Source organism: Festucalex cinctus, chromosome 6, assembly GCF_051991245.1.
Source record: "Festucalex cinctus isolate MCC-2025b chromosome 6, RoL_Fcin_1.0, whole genome shotgun sequence".
Lineage (NCBI taxonomy): Eukaryota > Metazoa > Chordata > Actinopteri > Syngnathiformes > Syngnathidae > Festucalex > Festucalex cinctus.
In genome coordinates this window covers 12,948,481-12,969,667 of record NC_135416.1, presented here as the reverse complement: position 1 = coordinate 12,969,667, position 21,187 = coordinate 12,948,481, and the positions used below count along the sequence as shown (strand labels likewise).

At 38.3% G+C, this 21,187-nt stretch overlaps 1 protein-coding gene across 2 annotated transcripts in view; it reads left to right on the top strand.

The window, feature by feature from the left end:
- Positions 1–21,187, top strand: part of dlc1 (DLC1 Rho GTPase activating protein) — a 79,693-nt gene that overhangs the window by 30,149 nt on the left and 28,357 nt on the right. The window lies entirely within an intron of this gene.

Sequence of the window (21,187 nt, the reverse complement as noted above, 5' to 3'; positions counted from 1 at the left end):
CACCTTATTTGAAGGCATATTTGGATGATAGGTTCAGACATATTTTTTTGGTTTGTTTTTATTTAACGTCATGCGATAAGCCAATACTACCTTTGATCGACGTATTGAGCATCCCTACTCTAATACTTATTTGTGCATAATCAAATTACTCAATGGCAAGGCAGCTTTATTTATACTGTATAGTACAATTCATATACAAGGCAGACAATGACCAGATAGTTTTTACTTTTATGTTTTTAAAGATTTATGAACAGTTCAGACAAAAAAAAAAAGTGGTCAAAATTAACTCTGTTCACAAAGATGTGCCATGACAAAACAAAAAAAAAACAACAACAACAACAACAGCAATATACTGTATGTTTTGCCAAGCATAAATATCACAAGTGCACTCTTTTAAAGTCATTAAGCCATCTTTGTAAATGACTTTTGTACGCAATAATAGTCACTCTCTATTATTGATCGGCCAAAATAACAGTTTCCTTCTTGTGCATGCTATTATCTCCGAGTTCGGACCACTTCAAAGTTCCTAATAGATAGGTGTGATTATATTCAAGAGGTGTGAGTAATGTGATGGTTACATCGTCTCAGATACTTCAAGAATTTGTCTTTCACTAACCAAACCAAAGGTCAGTGCCCATGGCCTGACCTCTCTATTGAGGTAAACCACAGTAGGTTAAAAAAAAAACAAAAAAAACAACAACAACTGCAAACTTTGGCCAGGATTTAGCAGCTGGTAAGCGTATCTCACTGTCGGTAGCCTGAAGCCCAACATCAGCATGTCACACATACATGGCATAAAAAAACAAATTCATTGATCATTTCTGACAAGGCTAAGCAGCTCACCAAGGTGTGTACTATTTACCATTATTGTTAAGCCAGCACTTCTTCTTTTTGTGTTTAGTGGTCATGTTGTGTGGATGCTGTATATGTAAAACCTGACGCTCTTTCACTTGATGTATGCATGCTTCAGGGCCATAAAGTGCAGGAACGCATTGTTCTGTCCCAAGACGGACGTGCTTAATCAGCGCATTTGTGACCACTTTGGCTTGACATGCAAAAAGGCTCTAGAGAAAGTTGCATTGTATAGCACGACACACTATTATTATTGTAAATGTAGTTTCTGCAGTAATGATATGCGTAAAAGTAATAATGATATTTAGTACAGATGCTGTATTTAAAAACTGCCTTCATAATAATCATCAGTTTTAAATTACACTGTTAGAGGTTTTCATTTAAATGAATAGAAAAGGTTACTCAGAATATTTGAACATGATCTTAATGCAGTGCGGTTCTACACCACTGAGTGCTGCTAAATAAGATTAAATCATGATGCTGTTGTTTTGTATCGGATTAGAATGTGTCTACTTGCCGCCGGTGAACTTTCGCATCATATGATAACTTGGCGATTGAAATACAGACCGTATTTAAATTATTTACACCACAGCATGTGATGCAGTCATGTGTGTGCTCTGTGAATCTTCGTGACGCATTGACATCGGTTTTACGCTTGCGGAATAGCCTACGCGCATCCAGAGTCACACGTCTCAACACCTAATAGCCTTGTTGACGGTACTCTTGTTGCCCGCGTGATCGCATTGCATATTTCAGCATGTTTACAGCTCAAGGGGAAAACATGTATCAAAGAACACTGAGATTATTCATTGGCAAAAGCCCAGCTGTCATGCACGTCTTTGTGCACTCTGTCCGCTGGATATTTCAACCATCGCCCCCTGACACCCACTTAAATCACCCCCTTTGTTGTTTTTCAGGCAGATTAGTTGAAGGCTATGAGTCAAGGAGGCAATAGATAGTATATCACTGAGGCTGAATAGGAGTTCGCCTCGTGATTAATAACCGTGATAGTTGAGGGGGAGTTTGCAGTTTTAAAACTGTTAGCAAGATTTGAAAGTAGCGTACTTCACAAAGGCCAGGAAAGGCAGCTTTATTTATAATGCACATTTCATAAGAACTTTAAAGGGTAGTCTACAGCTGACAGAAAGTTTCAGCCAAACTGGCCAAGATGGCGCTGTGCAGGATATGTCATTATGTTGATACTTAATCAGTTTAAACTTTTTTTTCAGGGAATCAGATGTGATTGATATTTGCACTTTTATTGTTTACTGCTTAATCGAATAATGGACAATAAATCTTCTGTGCTGTGTTGCTTTTAGTTCTGAAATCAACTAAAAGTGCTTGATTAATATTGTCATGTGACACGATTGTCATTCTCCAAAGTGATCCCGCCTCCTGTTTGAAATGGTAATTGTAACTTTCAGAGAGGTCAAAGGGTATCTCTGCTAACTGACAGATAGTAAGTAAAAAGCAAATGGTGATCTGTCATCATCCCTGCCTGGAGAAAATGTCCTCTAGTCCAGTAGTCCCTGACCTTTTGTGCACCCAATTCAAAACACTACACTACAAACACTACAACAGTGTGGCTTCGTCATAAAAGAGTGCGAGTTCAAGATGGACCTGCCAGCAGTCCAGACCTGTCTCACATTGAAAATGTGAATGTGCTGGAGAGAAATTGAAGTTGAAAAATAGAAAGGAGATGTTATAGAAAAAATCAGAATTGAGCTGCAACGTGAACATAGCCTATAAGGCCTTTTTCTATCCACAGTGCTAAATCCAGAGAGCTTCCCCATTTGTGGACATCAGTGTGGCCAGTGATGTTCACCAACATGCCAAGTAAATGCATCTTTGTTCAAAACAAGACCTCGTGTGTTAAACCGAAATAATTAGAGGTCCACTGCCACTGGTTGAGAAATGTCAACGAAAGTCAAATAAGTCCGCTTCTTGTGACTCTGTATGGGCCCATGTGTGCAACTTCACCAATTTCACCCATCTTTGAGTGGATACCAAATAAGCAATACCAACCATTCAACAAGTTGTGTCAGTGTTTACTACTCAATAGACCCTTTCACACTGTTTATTTTCCACCTTTTTCTTGGGTTGCTGTTCTTTGTGAACATAGTCAACCTTTAAATTAGCTAGCTTGTGCGGTAGTATTAGGGACACAACAGAAGCTGTGTGATATGAAATCGCAGAAAATCTTTTTTCTCCACCCCTGATGTCCAATTGTTGCAGTGTGAAGTATTTTATACATCACAACTAGGGCTGGGTATCAATTCAGATTTCCAGAATTGATTCGATTCGATTCACAAGGGCCCGATTCGATTCACGATTCACAACAATCTTCAATTCAGTTGAGAAATTCACGCAGTAGCTAATTTAGACAAAATTTAGTCAATTTAGTCTAAATTACCAATGCCGCAAATAGTAGAAACTTCTTACTCTAATTTAATGCATTAGTAAAAATATGAATATTTACATTAAGAATTGAATCCATTGCAGTTACACTAATAATCTCTTTTATTTAACATGGCTTTATAAAAACAAATAAGAATTTAAATCAATTACAACCACAGTACAGACTGTGTAAATAAAGTGACAAAAAAAAAACTGACACTCACGAATTCACATTGTTGTGACATCCATCCATCCATCCATCAATCTTTGCTTTTCCTCACAACGATCACGGGGGTGCTGGAGCCTATCCCAGCTGGCTTGGGCGGATATCGATATATCAATACATGGATTTATGTATCGGTATTGGGATATGAAAAGGCATATCGATACGATATCGATATATCAATATTTTGAACCCAGCCCTAATCACAACAGACGGTGGTAAAGCATAGCCATGCATGTATGAAGTCTCAAAAGTCGTCGGGTAAGATGTCATGTGGGACATCAACATATCCTGTGAGACCAAAGACAGACTTTTGTGTCTGTATATTCAAAAAGCTTCAACAAGGTGCTTTATATGGAAAAACATTTGAAGAGAAGCAGAACCATATATACTATATATCATTTCAAGCATGTGAGAGTGTTTTTAGTTCTTTTCCACTTGTGTGGCAATTGAAAACATTAGAAAATCGGATGCTTGAGGCGCATCCGTCAAGTGACTTGTGTTCACATTCCTCATAAAATTTTGTGGTTAACTTTTTATGCTTGCATAACCATAAGAATGTTACAATGGTACTTAAAACTTCACTTACAGTTAATAAATGTTTTCTGATGCTGGCACACAGTCACAGATTAATTTCTGTCAATTCTATTTCCTGGGAGGAAAGTCATTGCTCTATACGTTCCATTTATCGGTTAATTCAGAGGCAACATTGTCACACTATTCAGCTGTGCTCATAAACAGGCAGTGTGACTGTGTCTTTTTTGCACGTGCACACCTCCTTGTGCATGAATGCGTTATTGTGAAGTGGCAACCAAGCTTTTGTATGTGCGTCGGCGGGAGGTCCAATGACATGTTCCGGTCTGCTCAGGCCTTGCTTACTATTAAATGACACAGATGGCCTGTGTCCATTGTGGGCCTACGGGGACCCAGCAGGACCATTTCACGCCTCAAGGATGCCCAAAGAGGAAGTCAGAAGGGGAGCACCGCTGTGACATCAGCAGAGATCTTTGCGAATAAAAGCGCAGCAGGCGCCCATGTAGCAAATTAGCCTCAACAAGATATTCTTACCCCGAGAGCTTTTCAGAGCTTAATCTGCTCCTGAAAAACAACTGTGTGCATCCTCTGGTTCTGCTTCACAATTGAAGCAAGTGTCAACTCGATTTTCAAGTGAGCATTTTTAGATTAGAGTTGCGCTGAAAATAATGTTTGTTTCTAGGCTGCAATTGCCATGGTGGCAAATAAAGTTTCAGGATGCTTTCACATTTAGGCCAAGCCCTTCAGTTTGCTTCTATAAAAAGAAGCAATTATTATTTTATTAAGGAAGGATAAAAGCCTCCACTGTCTCCCTAGTGTAACGCCAGCATCCATCTAGTCATGAGAAAAGCGAAAAAGTAGGCCAGCGCCATTGCTTCCTCTCATCTCTGTTCTGAATCTTGCATGTCTCGTGAGCGAATGAAGCCACACTTGAACAATAATGTGGTGATTTCTTCACGAGAACCTAAATAAGATCTTTAAAACCAATCCTTTATAGCATAGTAGATATTCACAGATAGATAGAAATTTTAGTTCTGATGTCAGTTTTATACTCTCTTTTCATAATGTTTATTCATTTGATTTGGATGGATTGCTCCATGATGCTATACGTGAATGGTAGTGCCTTAACTTGTCATTTGTATGTGGGACGGTGAGCACTCTTGAGATATTTATGATTGAGTTGGAGTCCTTCAACACGGTTCCTGTTCAGTGATTTAAAGCCCCCTTGTTTCTGCCCCTGTGCATTCACAAGGCCGCTTGTTTCGAAGTCTGTGGAATGTTTTGCTAAACCCAGTGACTCGAGCGAGCTCACGCCAAACTTGTTTACTTTGCTTCCTTTTACCGCTACCCCCTCCCCTTCAAGTCTTTTCTCACTTTCTCTTTTTCGCACGTCTAGTTCACTTCTGACTGTCATGAAAAGACCTGTCTTGGTTTTATTGATCACCAATTTCTGATTGGTTTTGTGTGATGGAACCAGTTAGCATTTAAGATCTTTGATCATCTGAGTAGCACGTAGCATAAAGGCTTCAAGATATGATCTGTACTTTATAGTACATTGGGATTATGTATGTATTGTGTCATACATTGTAAAAAGACAATGACCTGGCCTGGCCTGGGAATGCCTTGGGATCCCGCTGGCGGAGCTGGTTGAAGTGGCTCGGGAGAGGGAGGTCTGGGTTTCCCTACTAAAGCTGCTGCCCCCGCGACCCGACCTCGGATAAGCGGTAGTAAATGGATGGATGGATGGATGGATGGATGTGTCATACATTGTAAAAAGAGAGTTGGTGACCAATTTAAAAAAAATAATAATAATCACTTGAATTGGTAACACACGATTGAATTAAGTTAATCCAAAGTGAATATAAAGTTTCACGTTAATCCACATTGACTATATTAAGTTTAAAGTTCATTAAGCTTAATATGTTCACTTTAGATTAATTGAATTCAATCTTGTGTTGCCAACTGAATCAATTTTATTAAGTTGGTCAACAATTCGATTTGTAATCTTAAATTGATTCAACAATTCTCTTTTTAGTGTAGTGCATATGGCATCACAAATTATGTTAATATTTGTAAAACAGTTAAAACGTCAAGGGTGAACACATTCTCAACCACTGGAGGGGGGAAAAAATGTAAGAAATTCCCATATAAAATAATGAAACTAAAGATTATTTAAAGTATTGCTATTTTGAAATCGCTTGTAAATGCCAATTTGAAAGTTATGTAAACAAATGCTACTGCTAATCATAATGTAAAAACAATCAAATATTCACTGTAGATGCACTTGACACATGTACCATTATGGTAAAACTGGATTTTTCATTCTTTTTTTTTTTTTCTTTTTTTTGGACTAAACATACAATTCATGTTAAAGGCTTATTTTGGAATTTAACATGTTTAACATTAAAGATTTTTTTAATTGTATTTTTTTTTTTTTATTACAAATGAGTCTTTCAGCATGTATCTTCCCTAAAGTTTCTTGGGGTGGTGGAGAGGTGGAGTGGTGGGATGGATGTCATGTTCGTCCCCACGGACGTTTAGTGTTGTGTTAGTGCGCGTCCGCCACCAATGGGATGAAACCTAAAAAAAAAAAAATAATATTCGAGCGCACGTACTCGCATGTGCACCATGCATGTGCTTGATACAGATGCTGCAGTTACGATTTAGCCCAGAGGTGGCAGTCGTGAGTAAAAAAGTGACTAACTCCACAAAGCACCTTCAAGAAGAAAAATGAACAAAATGTTTTGTTTTGTTTTTTTTAAACAGTTTTTATGCCAAAATGAAAAGAACTACTCCATTCAGCAAGACATACTTTATTTGCTTTATTGGGCAGTAAAAAACAAGCTTGATTTTGGTTTAGGCTGTGCTTTACGGGCATGTTTTTCTCAATTATTTAAAAAGGAAATAAAAAAAAGAACAACTTGTGTTTTCATTGTGCCTTTCAAGGGATCTAAGCCTTTTTGTTTATGTCTTTCTGTTTGTCGTAATAGTCCCTCAAGTGATCTGTCAAGCACTTTTCAGCCATACCGCAAGAATCCCACTTGATGCCTGCTCTTGACTTCCCATTGTCCTGTTGGCTGCCCAGGTATAGAATTTGGGCAAACTCTCCACTCCCCCAAGCACTCAGACATCCAGATAGAAGCTGGAAAAACAAACCCGCTTAAGTACCCACTGACAATTCACTGCAACGGGACGCAGATCCTTGCAGCGCTGATACTCATTGAAGCCTCAATTCAGGCACAGCTTAGAGTCCTAAAGTGGTGCGCACAAATATTTGCACACATTGTGGAATTTGCTCCTGCCACGGTGCTTGAGAATGTCTGATTTCACACCGCAGAATTTCTTGCCTGTCTAGCCCACACCTTTGCTCCTGTCAGCAGAAATGCTGTGGGTGCTGTTGTGAAAGTAAATGAGAAAGAAATTGACTGTGGATTTCATACATGCTGCTAATGGGACCTCCTGAATGTATATCCGGTTATGTTCATATCGTCACTGTAAAGCGGTATCCTTGTGCACCTCCAATTTATTTTTTTAAAAACTGTCAAGAGATAACTGTGTCGGCGAGATAGCTGGAAAGATTTAGTTCGTGCCCATGATATTGCATCATCTAACAAGACTTTGGATGCACGGTGAGATGATGGCGTGAGGGCTCGTCACTGGTCATTAGAAGTAAAACAGTCACATTCCGTTTGAATCTTTTCCAGATGGGTACTAACAACATCCTTTAGTGCACCATTAAAGCGGCTTCATCTTAACTGCCTCTCGGGGTGCCTGATCTCATGGTATGTTGCTTGTTTACTCTTCAGTGCGCCCTTCATTTCCTGTGTCTGTTGCCGTTTGAGGGTCTCACATGCCTCGATGGCGCTTTCTTTGTTAGTAATTTGCTGAGTCATTTCGGGATTTTTTTTTTTTAGTTAATCCTCTAGCTCTTGTTATTGGGGTTATTGGTGTATCTATAGGGACACAGTATGACTGAATCGTTATTTTTTACATTAAATGAAAATAAAAATGGAAAAAAGAGCCTATACATTGATGCAAGAAAGTTTTAAGGTCCGAAATATTTCTTATTTATGTAGTTCAAGCAAAAATGACAAAAATGACTTTTCTTGGCCATCAATGGCTGCAGGTGATCACACTTCATTGCTTGGCCTTTCTGTGCTGTGGGGAATTTTGTGCACTCAGTAGACCTGTGGCTGTTGTGATGGCACATTGCGGTTTTTATTATTATTATTATTATTATTATTATTATTATTATTATTATTATTATTATTATTATTATTATTATTGTTGTTGTTGTTGTTGTTGTTGTTTTTCCATTCATACTATGTTGAGCAAAAAAAACAAAAAAATAAAGTGGTTGTGCAATATAAATTCACATATAACGGAGCATATGGTGTTCCACAGGGTTCAATTCTGGGACCGCTCCTGTTATCACTGTATCTGCTGACCCTGAGTTCCATCTTATGAAAACAACGGTTGTTGTTTTAAAGTGGTCTTTAAATATGGCGTTGAGTTCAGTGATGGAAGTCAGCTTAAGGAAAACTGAGATGGGTAATACAAGAACACAACACTTTCTGAATTCAAGGTGAAGAGTACTGGATTTGATGAAAAGGCGACTCTCCCTGTTCATTTTGTTCATCACTAAACCCTATACCTATGTATTAAATGTGGAAAAAATACATAATTTTCAATAAAGAAGAGTTTAGTGAATATGCATAGGAAACTGTTGGGGTTCAGTACCTCCAACAAAGTTCAGAATTACTGGAATCTAGTACTAGTCATGCAATTTGTGTAAACAAGTTTTGGACTCAGAACCTTTACCAACACATTTTGGACAATGCTTTTCTTCCAACTTAGTGGGAACAGTTTGTGATTGGCACTTTTCTATTTCAGCATGACTGCACCTTGGTGCACAAAGCAAGGTCTATGATGGCACTTCTGAGAAACAAATCGTGGATACGTTCAGGCTTGCAAGGCCTTTTCTAAACCCATTTCTAAGAATTTCAAAGGATTTGCCAGAGGGAAGTATCTATCTATCTATCTATCTATCTATCTATCTATCTATCTATCTATCTATCTATCTATCTATCTATCTATCTATCTATCTATCTATCTATCTATCTATCTATCTATCTATCTATCTAATCTATCGTTTATTTAAAGTCAAGACCGACATACCTGTAGTTGCCATGAGCTCATTTCAACGGAGACCTCGATCGCGCTTCAGCCTAATCGCTCTGTGCATGTGGACAGAGCAGACACTTAATGTGTCTTTTCCGCCTTGCCTTTAAGATGTGTTTCCAGTGACCTTTCACCTTTTGTAACCTTTTGAGTGTAACCCCCATTGTCCCCCGAATGGATGAACACAAGGCCACTGGCTGAGTGTCAACCTCCGTGTCCAGGCCGACCTCCCCTTTTACCTCCTTTTTGCTGCTCATAATACAAGCAGTGGAGCGCTTAGCATTAGCACGTCGCTGAAGTGACACTTTGACAGGCCAGTGTCTCTGTGGATGTGTGCGTGAGGTCAGGGTCATTTAACACAAAGTGTGGCTAGCCTTTTTTGAAAAGACACCTTTAAGGGTCACTCTCATTCCTCTCCAAACATCATTCGATTTAAAAACAACCATTACGAAAATGCTTTTTTGTGTTGTCCTAGGTGACGCTCGTTACACATTATTCATTTTCATCATATTTTTTCATGTGTTACCCAATTTCTTAAATTACTTACATTTGAAACTAACCCGACTGATAGGGCTTTTCTTCTTTCTGACAGACTTTATGTTGGATTAGGAAAGGTGTCATGTGATCCACTCCCTCTAATATGCATACACTGAAATATGAGCTAGAAAGCCCACTTTGGTCTGATGCATCATGATTCATGAGCAGTTTGGAGGATCAAGTTCAAAACCTGTGAGTGAGTCTAACGCCACAACATCAACAGCAGCATCTCCTTACAGTCTGTATACTTGCTCTTGGCTGGCCTCATTGCCATGGGGCGGGAGGATTTCGTCATTCTGTGTTTTGTTTTTTGTTTTTTTTTAGGTCCGAAACTTGGGTATAGTGTGTAGACTCTAAATCAGTGGTGGGCAAACTCGGTCCCCGAGGGCCGGAGTCCTGCAGGTTTTGGATGCTTCCTTGCTCCAACACAGCTAATTCCAATCAACAGGATCGTTATCAGACTTGTGTACAGAGCTTGCTGATGAGCTGATCATATATCGGCTGTGTTGGAGAAGGGAGACATCCAAAACCTGCAGGACTCCCACCCATGCTCAGTCTAAATCCTCTGAATTCAGAATAATCGTCCCATGTTTTTCGTTCTGTTTCATATAAATGATTAACGTTGTCAGAATGTTGGGTCATTCCATGCCAAATCAACCATTTGCATATTTTTATTTGAATTAAATTTGTTGTACTTGTTGATAATGATCTCACAACTAAAGCTCAAACTTGAATATTCATTAGTCAGTCAATGAATATCTGTCATCTGAGGGTATGTTGTTTTTTTAACTCCTTATTGCTGCTTAAAAAAAAAAAAAAAAAAAAAAAACTGAAATTTTTATAGGTTTTAGAGCTCATGTGAGAGATTACATTTAATGAAAAAAAAGTTAAAATCACGTGAACCACAAGGTCAGCTAGATAGATAAATCGATAGATTTGGAATACTTGTTGAGTTCCCTTTCAAACAATATCTGTTTTGTGAAGTTTGTCCAAATTCTTCCTGAATATACAAGGTTCAAAGAAAGGTGGTCACAACCCTTTTTGCTGAAAATATTAAAATTTGGTTGGCCGTATCACCCTAACCCCTGCTCCGATGGAGCTAAAATTTGAAGATTTTGCGTTGTGAGATCACTATCAACAATTACAGATAGGTTCATTGAAATTAAAATCTGCTTGGTTAAAATTTTCAGTTTTTTTTTTTTTTTTTTTTTCATGGAACAGTCCAATTCCAATTCACACAAACCTGCAAAATCGACTGAAAATGCTGTAATGTGCATGTTGGTCCAGTAGTTAACGATATCACTTTTTGAGGAAGAACAACACACATTTAACTGCTGGATTTTGAATACATTTCACTGAAAGTATGAATTTGTTGAAAAGTAGACACAAGTAATGAAACCGTGAAGTTAGGAACTGACTGACAGAGATTCATGACTTGACTGCTAAACAAGTAGCAACTATGCACAGTATGACCAATTTTAGGTGGTGCAGTGAAAAACTACTGGATTGTTGCCCAGAGTTATCCTCCACCCATTGGTGGTACAAAAGTTTAGTATGTTATCATAGCTCATATCTGAGACGCCATGCTGTTGACCTACTTTTACAGCATATTGAAATATCGTGCTAGCACATCAACAGTATTTTTCATGTATAGTTGTACCTGTTTTATGTTTCCTGTCCACTCTAATTTCTTCATTCGTGAGAGAATAGGGGTAACTGGATAAACAGTGAAAAGGTCAGCAATGAGAACCAGAGCAAAATCTGCTGGGCATATGGTGGATCAGTCACATGCTGCCTGTCTCCAGCTGGACGGTATTAGTTTTCCTACATGCACAGAAGTTGAGCGATCTTCCCCATGGGACCGATGAGGAACAGGAGGACGAGGGCGGTTCCTGTTCATCTTTGAAAAAATGGACCCCAAAACAGATCAGCACTGTCCATTAGCTGCTCATGTAAATAAACCGATAGCAGAGGGTGAGATATGGACTGTTTTAGTGAGGGCCTACTATCTATAAAGTGTATGGAAGTGACTAGAGAAATTGTAAATTTATTACGTGTGTTCTTAGTACCTTTTAAGGCACTATATCTGTCGGAAAAAATACGCATTCAGGTATAAAATGCTTACCAAACTATTGCTAGTAAAGCATTTCACTGTGTCATTCATCGTGAGGTTCTTTCCACACTGTACTCAGTGATAGCTGAATACTCAATTTATAGCTGGTGTTTATTTGTATTAGGTTTATATACAGAATTCCTTACATTCCTCTCCAGAGGATTTGGGTCAACTATTCATAAAGGCCAACATTTAAAATGTCCAAGTCAAGCTGTAATCATCAAAAACCATCTCTGTTGGTCAATGTTTATTGAAATCCACCTGAAAAATATGACAAGCATGCAAATACTGTATGACTCTATTCATGTTTGTCAGTATGCTCAGGAACATACTCAAAAAACTGCCTGGATCTGTTTAATTCTTAAATCTTATTCTTGTCATTCACATCTCTGTTTTAGTAGGTCAAGGCCATCGCCTAAGTAATGAGTTAATATCAGAGCAATGTGAGCCTCCCTGCTGGGATTTGTCAGATGAGCTGAAGGGCAGATAATGGCTTGCATTCGAAGCAATTTTAAAGAAAAAGTGCTTTTCCTTGAAAGGTTAATAGTATGTGTAATTATTTTAACTATGTTGTCACTTTTTGTCACAAAAACACCACGTCTTTTTAGTCATGTCCTTTCTTTTCATAGATTCAAAGTCAATTACATTATTAAAAGGCAGTTATTTGTTCAGTTTTCGTAAAAACCTGACGGTTTCTGTTGTAATAAATAGGATGATGTTAACATACATCACTGCAAATCTCCATCTGGGCTTTTCGCTGCATCATCTTGAGAAGTTAACCAACCCTTATTTCTCGAGCGGCAACCATTGCACCTGCCTGTCGGACCTCTCGGAATCTTCTGTTACTCTGGTTTGCTGCCCAACGAGATGACTTTCAGCTGGCGGCCAACTTTAGCTACTCCTCTACTAAGATGGCACCTCCGAAGGAAATTTATATTCCAAGTGGAACAGTTTCTGATGGTGTAGGAGCTTACTCTGGTTCGGTTCCAACTCAGTGATCAGATGAAAGAGAGTATGCGTGCGAATGGTTTTCCGTCTTTATATGTGTGCTGTTATCGACTTCCAACCATTCCAGGGTGTAGTCTACCTTTTTCACAAAGTCAGTGATAAGGGAATGGTTGGATGCATGGATAGATTCTAAGTACATTTGTTTAAGTCCTGATCATATTGTTGCAATAGGATTTGTCATTGAGTGTACCTCCTTTTTCCTAGCTTTCTTTGATCTGCAGTTGCATTCTTCATCTTATCTTCAGCACGGTGACATGAAGGGAGCCGTTGGAAGCTGAGCGTCAGCAGAAATCTCTCCAAAAATTCAAAGCATTGCTGTCAGTGCTGGCGGTGGCACATTTGTCATACAAGGCTTTGGATCAGTGAGCGTCTCCTGGCTGAACCTGGTTTGTGTTTCTCATGATAGTCTCGATGTCTGCCTGCTTTGTCACGTGCCTGGCGAGAGGTCGGAGCAGGTCGCAGGTCAGGGCAGGCGAGACGAAACCATCGACTTCCTGTGTTACTCGCGGGCTGGTTCTGCACACAGAAAAATATGGACATATGGGATTTTGGAATTTACTGTTTGGTTCATTTGTGTAGGAAGCCATCATCAAATTCTATGTTTTCTGGTTTTACAGTGGAAATAGTGCATGGGGAAAGTTACGAAACACACAAAAGTTGCTCGGTGGCATGCCCATAACACTTGACAAGAGTTGAAACAATTTGGCACTCTTTGCCATTAAGACAAATAAACACAAATACAGCAAAATCCTTTTAGATTTGTTTGAGGAATTAATTTTCTCTTTTTTCTATATGACTCACAATGGAGGAATTCACCGTTTTGTTTTGTTTTGTTTTGTTTTTACGGATAAACACTGGAAGGTATGAGCACTACAACCACACTAGTCAAAACAACAGTATCCTTACAGTGTGCTTCTATTTCCATTTTCATCCACACTCTCATTCATGCATGAATTGAACCACCTACATAAAGCCGTCTTTTGCCAACTTTGCCAGCTCCACCCGTATCCTGGGCAGCTAAACATGACATCACTTGACTGTAACTACAACTTCACCGCAGTTTGACTAGACGAAGGCGTTAACAACTTTGTGATGAACAATTCCTTTGTTGTGTTCTGATTCATTTTGTGTCACGAAGGAAAAAAGAAATAGCTTTTCTGTGTTTATGAATACAAATCTTGAGCATCGTGAGCACATCAGCTTTCACTGATCTGATGTTGGACGTTTGAAACTGGGCTTTGTGTGTAAAGTTCACATGTTCTCCCTGTGCTATTTCCTAGTGCCCATAGTTGCAGTGTTTTAAGTGAGGAAAAAAAAAAGTGCCGGTACTCTCCTAATGAATATATATGTGTGTATGTATATATATATATATATATATATATATATATATATATATATATATATATATATATATATATATATATATATATATATATATATATATATATATATATATATATATATATATATATATATAATATATGAAATCCCCCCCACACACAGAAATCACTTATAAGTGGGTGTTTTACGCCAGGATCCCTGCATGCGATTGTTTTTTGTTTTGTTTTTTCCCTTAAATGCTTTGCTTTCCATTTCGTTGTTGATGTTTTTCATCACTGGTTCTAATGATGCAAACCAATCTGAGTAACACTCATAAATTATGTATGAGAGAAAATCCACCCTCTGACCGTAGTCTTTTTGAAACTTTAAGCTGGGACATCATGGTAGCGTTTTTATTTCATTTTCTTAACTCAAGAACTATGGTTGACGTCATATTTACAGCGGCCGACTTGAATGACGTAAGCGTGCTTCTCTCACAAAGCAGAGATCTGTAAAAGTTCTGGAGTATGTGTGCGCATGTTAATGTGATGAGCGCAGGACTTCCATACTATATGTAAGTCCGTGTATGAGCGGCGTTCGCCGGAACAGCTTTTGGGGATAAAAACATGCATTGTCGAGCGTACCGGAACACTGATAGTATGTTCTTTGCATGTTGAGAAGTACCTGAACGCTCAAGTGAGATTTTTAGAAGTGCCAGAGCTCCGTACCGGTGCGTTCCGGCCCACTTAAAACACTGCATAGTTGTGATTGTACGTTTTTGGTACCGTTTGTTTGTGTCAATTGGTTGGCAACAGGTCCAGGTTGCCTCTTGCCTGAAGTCAGCTAGGATCGGCTCCAGCTCACCCACAACCCGAGTGAGGGCAAGCAGGACAGAAAATGGATGAATGAATGGAAATTCATGCTTATTTTTGAAATATTAGTTGATGAATGGGTGTGTTCAGTTTGGAAAAGCTGACTCGATGGCGTCTGACTTGTTCCAAACAGAATAGGGATTTTTAACATTTCCAGGCAGAGCGTCATTCCCAGAATATTTAGTTGGTTTCCATAAGACCTCCACCTCTCTCAATTCTTTGAAAATGTGTTCAGACACACAAACTCCTTCTGTGTTGCATTGATCGATCACATTTTGTTATGGCTTGTTTCATTCCCTTCCTGTCCATGAAAGAAAGCAGTACTTTTGTGTCTTTTTTGGATGCAGTAAAGAATGGCATATAATTCCTTCTTTTTTTCTGTTTTCACAGCCCAGGTACAACTGCTAAAATCACTATCTCCCCCCCCACCCCAAAAAAAAAGCCTTTCTATTTTCTCCCAGATGCCTCACAATTACCCTCAGCTCTGCTCTTCCGCCTCTTTCCACCTCCTGGCCTAAAGCAACAAATTCATAATCTCGTTTCGCTACCCATGACTAATATGCTAAATAGGAGCAACAGTCTGCTCTATGTGTGTGTTCTATGGTGTTTTAAAGAATTTAGATTATTGCTTAAAACTCACAGCTACTGTTCTAAGTTACAATACGTGCACAATGTGAGGACTCGTGTCTTGCTGATTTCCAACAAGCATGTCCTTGTACATGTTTTAGTGCCTTCGTGCGTGTGTGTGTAGGTTAACTTTCACATTGTTGACTTTAGCTTTAACACCTAAGTGTTGGCCAGTCATCCTCTCTCATTGTCAGATTGCCAAGGATAAGCCAAAGGCACATATGGTTGTGCTTTATCAGAGTTTGGAATTCATTGCTCAAAGATCACAGTCATGCTCAAGGAATGGAATTTGTCAAGTAAATGAAAAATATTACATTGTTGGAGTTTATGAAAAAAAAATCTGAAAAAATCTGATATTTTATTGGGTTTGTTTTGAGCAAGAACCAAAAACATATGAAAACCTGATAACTACTTGCAAATGGTGAAAAGTTGTATTTATTTAATAAGCTATAAAGAAAGTGATTCACCTAATAATTAATACTGTAGTACTTAAAAATGTGGATCTCTATTCGGCTAGAATTTTCAGGAAATGTAGGCTACAATGTGCGTCGAATGTTGCACATAAAACCTCCAAGTTGAGCCTTCAATACACATGAGGCGTCCTCGTCTTCTGCCTGTCGCAGTAGACTTCACCATAGCGAACGAGTAGCGCAGCAGACTCGAGTGTAGATGGCGTTCATGCACACTAAAAGTTGTTAGCCAATAGAAGAAGACCTAATGAATAACTGAAATAAAGAGTGTGAAGATATAGACAGTTTAGTGCAATGAGTTGTGTTGACTGCTAACGTTAGCCGCTAGCAGCTAGCTTGTAAGGCGCTAAAGTTGTGCGGTGCTATGAAACACACTCCTCATTAAAATGTGCCTGTATAGGCTATAAGATTTTTGATGGCAACAGTTTGGAACAGAATGCTAAATTTAATGTATTTTACATTATCATACATTTTACGTTATTTCCTGTAGGAACGTTTGTTTGGAAATCCCAACAAATTCATCAACTGATTCTATCTGTCATCAGGGCCAAACAAATAACAATAAGGTTTGAAATGTGTGCTTTAAAACCCATGTTTATGTTTTGTAAACGTGCAGACAAGCACATTCTCAAGACACCACCTCTTTAAAAAGTCCATTATCCTCAATTGTTCAGTAAGGCTTCCTGCATAGCCCATTTTTTGTGACGATAGCTTTCTTTTTCCTTCTTGTGAGATATTCTAATGTAGCATTTCTGCTTCAGTCGCCCAGTAGGTCACTATATAAAGGGATGATTCGACAAAAAGGACTTGTTTATAAATAAAATAAAAAATACACGCCAGAGAAACTCATGTCCATTGTTTTTGTATAGATGTGTGCATGTATACACGTGTGTCAGCCCCCATTGTGATTGTGGTCAGTCCATCAAAGCCCGGAGAGGGTGTCGGCAAGGCATTTGGGCCGCTGTCTGCCTCACACTTCCTTTGTTTGTGTACGTTGTGTGTCTGCGTGTTGGTCTCTCTTGACTTCCTCGTCGCTGTTGTGTGCTTGGAAGCATCTCTCACTCTCTCGCCACTCACTGCCGTAGAGGGCAAATCTACTGTAGATGTACTATTTGTGGAGATTCCTGTTTTAGAAGCACACCGTTAACCCACACACATAAGCACATACACACACCACAGTTAAAATCCAGGACTCATTTGTTCGGATTACAATTTCCCCAAATTGTATTGTACTTAGCACCACACAAGAAAACTACTGATAACTGGTATAATTACTTACATGTACGTATATGCCTCATGTGTCCTTCAGGGGTGTCAACCTCAACTAAGTCATAATTCTTTTATCTCTTTAGTCTTTGTTGACACGGCCTTGGGAGTTTGTGTGTTTGTTGGACTGACATGTCCATCCTCTAACCCTCACCTGACCTCCTTGTTTGAGGTTAGAAAAAGGAGCCTACACCCTGAAGGTGAACCAGAAGTAAAGCTGAAGCACTGGAAGGGGGATGGGGGCGAGGTTAGCATTTTTCGTCTACTACTACTTTTCTGCCTTTCACATGTTACAACTCTCTTCTGCACATTAATCTGCAAGACTAGTAGTTTTGAAAGTCATTCTTCATGTTTATTGTCCTCCTCCAGACGCTTCTCTTGTGTCAATGGGTCAGAGCACTGCAGAGGTTACAAACTACAGCTGCCGCCTGCCTCTGCACTCAGCAGCAGCGAGATGCATGTTAATACTGTATATCTGTAATTAGTGTTGATTTAACACCTGGGATCCCAACACTCAGTCAGACCGTCGATATTTTGTTTGACAGTGGCCACTTCAATGAAAAGTGAATGAAAAGACCGCAAAATGTGCTATTAAAAAATACAGTATAGCCATTCTACGATGCTCGCTAATTTGTTCAAATCTAGAAAGATACTTCCCATGGGAAGTAATGTGGTAAATGACTGGCACCTCGTCGGTCACACCTACTTTCTCTGACAAGTTGATCTTTGTCTGGCGCTGTAGTTTATTTAAAAAAAAAAAAAAAAAAAAAACTGTAAACTCTCCCTTCAAGTAACATTCAAACATTCCTTACTGTCATGCCAGTGTAAAAAGGAGTTATTGTTTACTCACCCTAAATTTTGATGACTAAATGAAGGACGTGGTGACAGGCTGAGATAAACTGCTTGCACTCGGGAGGTGAGTCACTTCAGATAAAAAGCATCAATAACACGACTCACCTTCCGGTACATTCCGTTCTTCTTCGGTTCTTTTACTTTTACTTCATACCGCCCTCACGAGAGCTGGGACAAAGACATGTAAGTTAGGGTTGCTCAATTATGGGAAAAATAATGATTATTTTGCCAATAATTGAAATCACGATTATGCAAACGATTATTTATTTTTTTGGTACAAAATAAGAAATTGTTTAAGCATTTAGAAATATTAAGAACAATTTAAAAAGAATATATAAACACTATAATTATGTAAATTTCTTTTGGACCAAACATAATTTATAATAATATGTATTTATAATAATATATATTTATTAATTAATTAATTTATGTTGGCAAAAACTCGAAGTTGGAGTGCAGCTTGTGCGCTGTGCAGTAGGATGATCGTTTATTTTTTGGTACAAAACAAAAAAATGTTTACACAATTAAAACTATTAAGACCAATTAAAAACAAAATAGAAACACAATAATTATGTAAGTTAAGTTCCTATTGGACCTATAACATAATTCATAATAATGTTTATTTATTTATTTATTTATTTACTTATTTATTTATGTGGGCAAAAACTTAAAAGTTTGGAGTGCATCATGTGCACAAAACAACAACGAAATGTTTAAAAGTAGAAAACAAAATTCTTTGAAACACTATAATTTTGCAAGTTCCTTTTGGATTAAACAAAATTTATTGAATTTGTTATTTTAAATTTTAAAAAAGTGCAAATGTATACATTTAAACAACTCAAAAATTAGTATTAATATTCTTTTTTTTTACTATTATGCTGATTTTGTGATTTTAGAGTGTAATAATTGAAATTATAATTGAATTTCAATTAATTGCACAGCCCTAAGTGTATTTTTTTTTATTTTATTTTTTTAATGGTTGTCATCATGTATTTACACCTTATGAGGATGATTTTTTTTCTGAAAACTTTTAGCAATTGAAAATGGTATTGATGGCTAGAACTTGAAGATGCTACAGTTGTGCTTCTGGTTCATACTGTTATTGTGTATGTCTGACTAACAATACAAGCTTGATGGCTCCTGCCACCATCGTTTTCTAAGCAGGCTCATGGCTAGCTAAGCATAGATCTAAAGTCGAGTTTTGGAGGCAGCCTCTGGGTGGTCGTGTTTTGTAGCTCTGGGATTTGGCCTTGTTTGGTAATCTCCCGTCATCTCTCATTCCTCTCTTTGCTTATTCTCCGTGTCCTTCTCCTGCATCAGCCGCAGCTCCCAGACACAACTATCTCTCCCCACCTGCATCATATTTTCTAACAATGACATTTCCTCTACAATAATTTCTTTTTATTTATTATTTTTTTCTGTGATTCGTTTGAAAAAAAAAAAAATCTAAAAAACTGCCACACAATGAAATTGCATGTCCTTGAGAATGGAGAAAATGAATACTGAGAAAGGCTGTTTTGAATTAGACCTGTTAAAACCAATCCTTTGCACCCCCTTACAAACACGTGCGTCAAAATCGGAAACATATGAAGAGCCAACGTATTTCCCATTCATATGACTCAATGGTGATAAATTATGTGAAATGATGTGGCCCTTCACCTCCTGCATTGTTGTGGGGGAACTTAAGGTATTTGTTTATTAGTATTCCATTTACATCTGCGATTTGTTAAGCCTTTTTACATACACACAAACACACATTAGTGATACATTCATGAATTATTTGTCATAGAAATTGTCAAACTACAAACCAGTTGAATGTAGCACTTACCAGATCATTGTCAAAATGCACATGTATGGTAGCCCAATGACAAAATTCAAGCGTATAAAATATGACATTGATTTAAATTGCGATTTGTCCACCTTGGTGGGGTTCTATGCTGTACTAAGGCCATTCTAGTTCTTTTCCATGAAACGAGGATGGTTGATTTCCACACTTAGAAACCTTTTCACGACTGATTTAGAAGACACTGGCATTATGGAGCTTGACCACAAGAAGATCAATAAATACAAACTTTTGAAAACAAGTCTCAAAGCAGAAATATAAGTAAAATACATTTGCATACACGGGTAATAGTTGAAAAGTACATGAATTTATAATCGGGCAGAACAGTAAGCCCAAAATCATGGTTCGTTATGCACCGTGCCATTTTTTAAGGTTGTGAATCAGGTCACATTGGATACTCGCCTTTGTCTCTCCATTATCCACAGGGCCATCTTATTACATAATAGCCCCTGCATTTCATTGTGATCATTTTTATGATCTTCTACTTTTGAACAAAAGTCAAGAAAATACTGTGGCAAGTTTTTAAGGGCCACATAAAATGACGTGAATTGCTGGATTTGACAAGTGTGATTTAGAATCTTCAATAAATCGAACATATATTCAACAAAATGTAAACGCAACACTTTTGCTCCCATTTTTTTTATTAGATGAACTCAAAGATCTAAAACTTTTACCACATCTACACAATATTGTTCACAAACCAGTCTAAAACAAAAACAAAAGTGTTGCGTTTATATTTTTGTTGAGTGTACAGCTGGAGGACACTCACGCAAACAAGAGAATCAACACCCAGAACATCTTACATCTGACTGGGGCAGATGTGCTAGCCACTAGTGCACGGTGTTGCCCTTACTCGTGTAAACAAACATAGGCGATCCCATTCCTGTGTGTTTGTTTCTACAAGTAGCAGTGCTCGTGTTGTACGTGCGTCGAGACGAGCGCGAGAGGCTGACCTCGGTGCCTCTCCCTCTTAATGATATGCAAACCGGACCTCGCCGCCTCCCGGGAAAGCTGCTTGCTTTACACCCACACTGTGCTGCAGGAGCACTTTCGATTTTACAGCAACTCTTAAAAGTATTTGGAAAACTTCAC